At 36.6% G+C, this 8,819-nt stretch overlaps 1 pseudogene; it reads right to left on the minus strand.

Moving 5' to 3' along the window:
• Positions 1-3,480: 3,480 nt before the first annotated feature.
• Positions 3,481-3,626, minus strand: LOC120731654 (annotated as a pseudogene).
• Between the last annotated feature and the right edge of the window lie 5,193 nt (positions 3,627-8,819).

The raw sequence follows: 8,819 nt of genomic DNA on the forward strand, positions 1-8,819 counted from the left end.
CTTTTGTGATATTGAATTGATCGGATTACATTTTTTATTTCTCTCCGATATCCAATCCAGTAATTTAGGTCAGTATCGGACTGATACGTAATATCGGATCGGTCCATCTCTACTTATGCTGAGGAAGAAATGCCCTTAAAATGGGTGTTTCAGCAGGACAACGACCCCAAACGCACCAGCAAGCAGGCAACATCCTGGTTGCAGACCGAAAAGACTGATGTCGCGAAGTGGCCAGCCCCTTCTCCTGACCTCAATCCGACTGAGAATTTGTGGAATGACCTCTAAAATTCTGTTTTTGATGCAAAACCCAAAAATGCAGAAGATCTGTGGATTGTAGTCCAGTCAGTCTGGGCTGCAATTTCTGTTTCCAGGTGTTAAATGTTAGTTGACTACATGCCACACAGATGCAAAGCAGTGACCAGAAATAATGGTTATACACCTAAATAATCAGTGCTTAAAGGAAAATCAAAATCCTCATTTCAGTTTCAGTTTCTACTGTAAATATTCCAGTTTGTAAATGAAAATTTTTTTTAAACAACCCATTGTTTTTCTTCATTTTCAGTTAAAAAAAGAAGAAGAGAAGAACAGACAAAATTGTTCATGTTTTCATTTGGGGTTGAATGTGCACGGCTCCCAGTTCCTTTGTATACATGGAAATAAATGCTGTTGGAATGCTAAATGCTATGGAAATGACGTGGAACTTTTCCTCTGTTGTTTTAAATACATTGCTATTATTTTGCACATAACTGTACATGCTATATGGTCCAGTGGTTCTGGACATACAACATGCCACTCACACAAGTAGGGTCTTGAAGGGGAGGTCATGGACTGCGTAGGTTACAGTGTGTAAGGCTATTCATGTGGCTTTGCTTGTTCCTCATGACCCTCCTCCCTCCTTAATAACTGGTAATAGTGACAGAGGGAATAGTGACAGATGTGCCAAGTATAGTATGAAGGAGGGGGTTGATGAATGTGTTGCAGGTTGATATGGAACTTGAAAGGCTTGGGGTTGAAGTGGGATTGCAGAGGGAGGAAGTAAAAGTGGAAGAGTTAAAGCTGGGATTGGGAAAGGAGGGAAAGGCAGATGAGTCATTAATTACTGGGAAGAGAACTCAGTGTAATTGTTATTACACAGGGGTGCCACCTGGGATTTGGGGTCCTGTCTGGGAAAAAAATCACTTTGGGCCCCACCACCTTGACACCATGCACACCCTAAAAAGATAACACTGTGCAGAGATGGATCAATATTTTGCTTAGATAAATTTATCTATTTTTTGTACAAGATTGATGAAATATGTATAATATGTATATTATGTATACTATATTTAGTAATAGTTTTAATGATAACCTTATTTAATTTTCCACTCTTGGTACCTGACACCAAATAAATATATGTTAACTTTTTTTGAATGGAACTGAATTTCATATTCTCATCTATAAAATATTTACCGCTTAAACACGTATAATTGCTAATACTTTATATTCTAAATAAAACTTAAACCCTTTTAATCCTTTTGAATATACATTTTCAGTGTATAGCCAACTAAAATACGTCTCTGTCCTGAGGTTTTAATCTAGTTTAGCCCACTGAAAGCTCTCACCACCTGAAAGCCCCCCTGAAAGCTTGTGTTGATCTTGAGCTTGCGGTGGTATCAGGTCACGCAGATACTTTTAGTGACATGACACATCACTAGAGTCCGAGACAGCAATCATGTAATTCATAACCATTTTGTTTCCCAGTTTGCACATAAGGGTATCAAATAAAGATTGTTAGTCATTTCTACTGTGCAATGTTTTTATTTAAAAACAAAACAAAGCAAACAAAAACATCTACGTTATGCTTAGTTAAAATCACATCATTTCATACTCAAATCTGAACAAACCACCCAAACCCAGTGCCTATGTGCATACAGGAATTTGTAAAACTTTATCATGTTTGTTTTTTTTCTTTTCCTTTTTTTCTAAATATTTGCAAATGTACCCTACGTACAGCACAGATGTCCTCTTAGGACAATAAGTCCTTAAGGCTGGTGGGTATAAATTATGGCCAGACATTGTGGAGCGTGAGTCAGTATTAACCCCAAGCAGCAGCTACATTAATAAACAACACAGACGAGAGTGTGCAATCAATTGTCACCTTGAGGCAACTGCATTTGTGCTTTGGTTCTGTATGAATAAAACTGAACTGAACAGAAGTTGCCCTACTACAGGAATGTGATTTAAGTAGTGGTAGCAAGGGTAAATCTGATGTGATTTGTGTATTGGAGGATTAGGTGAGCACACAGTACTCTCTGAAACATGGATTAAAGTTCAAAGTGGGTCACACAGGAAGATTGCATCTTATACAGCATTCTTGGGAGCTATGCTTTTGTTTTCTTTTGTTTTTTTAAATAAGCCTGCTTTTTAGGCCTCTCAGGTAATGATGAATTAACAAATCCTGAGACTGAATGTTATGGTTAGACTGATTATCCATAGCTATAAATTAGGCATCAGTATAATGTGTGAAAGAAAGACTTTAAAGTTTATCTTTCACACAATTTAAAAAAAAAAATTGCTGCAAAAGCATTACATTCTAAATAATCTTCCAAAGATCGAGGAATAAGTGGCATCCGTTTGAAAACTGACTGTAAGGGTGCTTGCCTTTTTCATTAAAAACATTTTTGTGTGTTATTGCGGAAAAAAAAGGAAAAGAAAAAGAAAAAGAAAAAAAAGAAAGAAAAGAAAAGTTGATAAGATCAAATACAGAAATGATAATTAAAAAATAAATCCGTTTTGACCGCCCCCCCCCCCCCCCCCCCAAAAAAAAAAACAACAAAACAAAACAAATAAAACAAAAACAAAAAACAGTCATGCAATTGAGCTCAAACAAAGCAGTGTTAGAGTCTGGAAAGAATATAAATGTTAGTGTCTATGTTTTGATATGATCAGCTTTGCAATGGGATCAGTGATGCATTGTGTATCAGTAATTTATTCAAGCTCTGTATTCAAGTACAGTTCTCAGATACTTATACTTTTTTCTCCCTGCTACTTCATTCTTTCATGTCACATTTTATTAAAAATATTGATTCCAAAATTGTTTTCATTACAATCACCTGAAAATTGATATCACCTCTGTACTGCTACTTCACAGAACTTCTTCCAAGACAAGGTGAAAACACTGAGAAGTTAACAGTGTATTAGAAAGAATTGCCACTCTCTACAGACTGGTAAAGCAAAACTAAGTAAATCCATTCACAAACAGACAACGCTCATTATCATAATGTTAAGTTGAACAAAAGAAGACAAAATGAACAGACTACAGCAAATGTAGTTTTAACAGTCCGAGTACTAATCAAAGGGGACCTAGATGTATCTCCCTGTCCTAGATAGGTTCAAATTAAGTGTGATCAATGTTTCAAGTTCTGAGGTAACAATATAAGTATATAAGATAAGATAACCTTTATTAGTCCCATGCGTGGGAAATTTGTTTAAAAAAAAAGTGAGGGGAGAGCGCGAACGCAGTCCTCCACTACCACAAATTATGCAGTTGAGATTCCCGCATTTGGGGAATTCACAGGGGTCAGCACAACCGCAGTGCTGGGTGAACCACCTTCGTGATCATGGTATCTCCCCTGCCAGGTAAGTATAAATATATATAAATAAATATATATAAAAGCATATGTTTACCTTACTATTTCTGGCTCACATTTTCAGGTTTCAAGGAACAGAAACTGAAATGTGTTATAAACAGTGTACATACAATTCTCCGACAGTGGGGGAAATAATGATTTCATTACCTGCTGTATTTATAGGTTCACTCACTTACAAACAAATAAACAGTCTCTAATTTTATGGAAGTTTTATTTTAATGGAGAGAGAATATCAACCAAAATTCCACAAATTACAACCAATCAATCAATTAAAGATATTCCTGATGTCAACTATGTATGAAGTACACCTGTCTACAAAATCAGGTTCCTTCAATTTCCATTCTAACCGCTTCACCAAAGAGCTGTCAAAGGGCACCATGAACAGGACTATAGACTTGCAAAATGCTAGAACAGGCTACAAGACCATCAACAAGAAGTTTGGTGAGAAGGTGACAACTGTTGATGCCATTATTGAGGAATAGAAAAATATAAAATGACCGTCAGCTGCACTCAGTCTTGCTCTCTATGCAAAGTCTTGGCTCGTGGGTTGAGGGTGATCATGAGAAAGTGGAGCCATTTTTTGTGTTGGTACATTATGTATGCCATTAGGGGTTACCTTTTTTGTTTTATGATATGGTGTGTTGATGGGAATGTATTTAGGGTGGACACACGTAATTAGTGGCAGGTGTGTTGTTGTTCAGAAGGAGCAAACGTTTTATGATAAATGGTGTTGGATAAAGAGAAATGTTGACAACAAACGCAACTGATGGAAGTGGAATACAGATTCTAAACGAACAAGATAAGTACGGCTGGAGTTATTGGACTGTGATAAGTTTCATTCATAACAGTGGCATCGCGTCACCCCAGCCAACGAACACCTCAGTGGCTTCAAGCGTGGGCTCAGCCTCTACAGTGGTGGATCAGCCCCAAACTACACAGGAGAAGCTTGTTGATTATCTGAAGGCAGTTGGAACCACAGTTACCAAGAACACAACTGGTAACACACTATGCTATAATGGTTTGAAATTTTGCTGTGCTCACAAGGTGCCCCTGCTCAAAAATGCAGACGTGTAGGTCCATCTTAAGTTTGTAAGACACCATTTAAAGGATTTAGAGAAGGCTTGGGAGAATGTGCTGTGGTCAGAATAAAACCAAAATCAATTTTTTTTGGCTTCAACTCAACCCACCATCTTTGAAGAAAGAAAATTGTATGACGCAACTACCATGATCCCTCCCACTCTTAACCGCATTGGATGACTCTGGGTTCAGTATCTTACCCAAGGGTACTTTGGCATATAGACTGGAGTAACAAGGGATCGAACCACATTGCTTGCAACTAGTACGTCTTGTGCCACATCCACCCTTGTTTAGAGAGTTTCTGTAAAGGGGAGTGGCCAAAATCCTGAGATATATACAAACCTAGTCACCAACTACAAGCAACATCTTAACACTGTACTTGCCAACAAGGGTTTTTCCACCAATTAATGAGTCATGTTTTGCTTGAGAATCAAATACTTATTTTACTTAATGACGTGCACATCAGCTGATAAAATTAAACTACCATACATCTTAGAGCCTGTTGTAAATGAGCAAACTTACAATTTTTTCTATAAATGAAGATTTTCCTTAATGTGTGAATCATGCAAAAGTACCCTGGAGTGGAGTACCAGAATAAAAATGTACAAACACCAACTTGAACTAGGTTTGCTATTTTACGTACCTTTGCTTTATGCTAAGCTAAACCAATTATGTAAATAAATAAAAGTTTAATCTGTCAAACTGTATATCTGTCAGAAATGTATACAGCACGTAAAATAACTATTGAACAAGTCATGAGTTTACTAAGTAAATATATTTCTGAAAGTGCTATTGACATACAATTTTCACCAGATGCTGGTAATAACACATTTCAGTCCACACAAGGTAGACAATAATAAGGTAGACCCTATTATTGTAGGGTCTACCTTACAATATAAAGCGCCTTGAGGCAACTGTTGTTGTGATTTGGCGCTATATAAATAAAATTGAATTGAATTGAGCTAAAGAAATCAAACCACAGATGTCATAAATTATGTGTAAAATGAAAAATGACACAGGGAAAAAGTATTGAACATGGTTACTGAAATGTATTTATAAAAGCTGTTGGTGGTGATGACAGCTTCAAGGCGCCTCCTGTATGGAGAAACAGGAGGTGAAAAGTTGCATGTATTGCTCAGGTGAGTTTCTTTCATACAAACAGTCTTCAAATCCTGAAGGTTCTGCGGGCCCTTTCTGTGAACTCTGAGCTTTAGTTCTCGCCATAGGTTTTCAGTTGGATTCAGGTCAGGTTATTGACTGGATCATTCTAGCAGCTTTATTTTCTTTTTCTGAAACCAGCTGAGTTTCCTTGACTGTGTGTTTGGGATCATTGTCTTCTGATCTCAAAACATGATGTGTACTATGGCATCCAAAAAGTTCAATTTTGGTCTCATTTGTCCAGACTATATTTCCCCAGTATTTCACAGACTTGTTTAAATCTTGTTCAGCAAATTTTAAACACAATTCAACATGCTTTTTTATCAGCAAAAGAGTGCGTGGATAAAGACTGTGGCTGTGAAGTCCGTTGCTTATCGTTTCTTTGAAACAATTCTACATCTTTCTGCTGCTCTCCACAAATGGTCCTTGAATCTTGGACAACCCGTCTGATAATTTCTTTTACTCCTCTGTCTGAAATCTTGAAGGGAACACCTGGTAGTGGCTGCTTTATGGTGAAATTATATTCTTTCGGGATTATGGTCCCAAGAGTGCTCCTGGGAACCTTCAGTAGTTTAGAAATTCTTTTGTAACCAATGCAACAATAAGGCTGCAAAGATCTCAAGATCGTTTTAGCCGTCATGAGATGTTTATTGCGCGACTCCTTGGTAATAAGACACCTTTTTATAAGGCCTTCAGTTGGGACTGAACCCGCTGATATTAATTTGCAATAGGTGGCAGGATTGCTTTCTAATAACTGATAGATTTCAGCTGGTGTCATCACTTTACGTGGCTTTCTTGCACCTCCCATTGTTCATGTGTTCAATACTTTTCCCACGTGTCATTTCTCATGATTATACATCATTTATGGACACATATTATTGGATTTCTTTGCATGTAAGGATTGGATGGGTTGTTACAGGCATCTGGTGAGAATTTCATGTCAGTAGCACCTTAGAGACATATTTACTTAAAACATTGGTGAAGTGTTCAATAATTTACTCACTGTATCTTTGTAGGAACTATCTGCTTAAAATACAGTAGTGTTGTGATGGATGAATTCACACACATCATAGCACAATCAGTCTAATGTTAACTTCTAGTTACCTACATGATTAATGTCAATCATTACTCTGAAATTAATTAAAAACAAAAAAATCTATCTTGTCAAAATATGTATATGGAAACAATGTTCACTTAAGGCGGTTCAAGTTGATTACATCACTGGTAAAGCTTTCTATGTTTTAAAGTTCTTTCTAAGAAAAATACATATAAGAAGATATTATATTCCATGTCTTGCAGCATTCACCAACCAGTTTCTGTGTAAGCCCTGTTTCCTGCAACTTGCCTGCAATGACACATGGATCCAATACTGGTGCAAATAAATAATAAAACATTAAACAAATAAAATGTGGTGAATTTAAAAATCCTATAAATAGATAATCAAAATACTTTGTTCAGCAACAGTAATGAATTGTACTTTAAATAGTACTTTAAAAGTTGACTTTTAAAGTACTTTTAAAGTTCCAACTGCTTTGGACAAATTCAGATACATGACTCAGTCAAATCCAATGACTACAGAGGCAATAGCAGCCAAATTATATTCTCTTAATCTTTTTAGTCATGACAGTTGAGAGGTTCAGGTTGAAGTGTGTTATTCCAGGAAGCCTGGACAGGGGCTGGTTGCAGAGAGACAGGCTAGATTTAACTGTCCAAAAGTACTTTTGTTGTGCAAAATCTGCAGGTTAAACTTCCATCTAAATGAAGAGCAACTCCAACAAATCACAAGAAAATGAATAAATGTTTCTTTCCACAAATGATATTTAAATATTGGGACCTAGCTGCTCACTGATTCACTGGTCAGTAATACTAAACCATTGCAGAAAATGTGCTTATATGTTTTACAGATCAAACTGTGAAAAATAATGTGAAAAACCTTGACAAATTGAAAAAAATAGAAAACAGATTTCTTTGCAGGGTCTATACCCAACAACATAACATGCCTTGGGGCAACTGTTTTTGTAATTTGGGATTATATAAATACAGTAGAATTGAATTTAATAGAAACAGAAAACAACCATATTATTACCCACAGAGTATATTGCAAGAGTTCTTAGCAAGAGTTACCCCAGTTATCATGTTGACTTGGTAACAAAGGGATAGACCGTTGCTACTAATAGTAAACAACAAAGTTACACATGTTAGACTGAGTGAACAAAATAAAATTGAATAGAATATCAGTCCATCAAACTTCACTCATGTCAGACAATCTGACATATCTGATAATCACAAGTGAAAGTACCTTAACTGCAGATAGTGCAGTTCCATCAGGTAGTTGAGTTAAGGTTTATATGTGAGCCAGCATGAATGGCAGAGGTCTGAAATTTGCTCACCTAAATGGAATAAAAATTGTTTTTCATGGTATGTGTTACACCTGTACTTGATCTTTGACAAGCCAAAATACCTGCTGTGAAAACAGTCTGTTTTAAAAAGTCCAAATGAACATTTGAGGTGGAATAAACCACTTAGATTATTTGTAAACTTGTAAACTGAGCTAAATTCTATTTATTAAGCTGAAACTGTATATTACTGAAAGACCAACAAGGACAAAATTCAGTGGTGAGAGATTGTAGATGAAACTTTCTGCTGAAGTTACCATAAAACAGAACAAGATGCAAACAAGAATGTATCCAGGAAACTGACATCTTTGTGAAAGAGCCAAAAGTATCACCACTGTTACCCTTAGGGTGCTGTAGCAAGCTTTTTAGGCTCATGATTAACCTGTTTATTAGAGCAGCGGTCCCCGACCTTTTTTGCGCCACGGACCGGTTTATGTCTGACAATATTTTCACGGACTGGCCTTTAAGGTGTTGCAGATAAATACAACAAAATAAAACCGGTACCGGTACCAAAAAAAAAAAGATTTATTCATAACACACGGGAAAAGACCCAGGGAAA

The sequence above is a fragment of the Simochromis diagramma genome, unplaced genomic scaffold (genome assembly GCF_900408965.1).
Source record: "Simochromis diagramma unplaced genomic scaffold, fSimDia1.1 OVJJ01000746.1, whole genome shotgun sequence".
NCBI lineage: Eukaryota > Metazoa > Chordata > Actinopteri > Cichliformes > Cichlidae > Simochromis > Simochromis diagramma.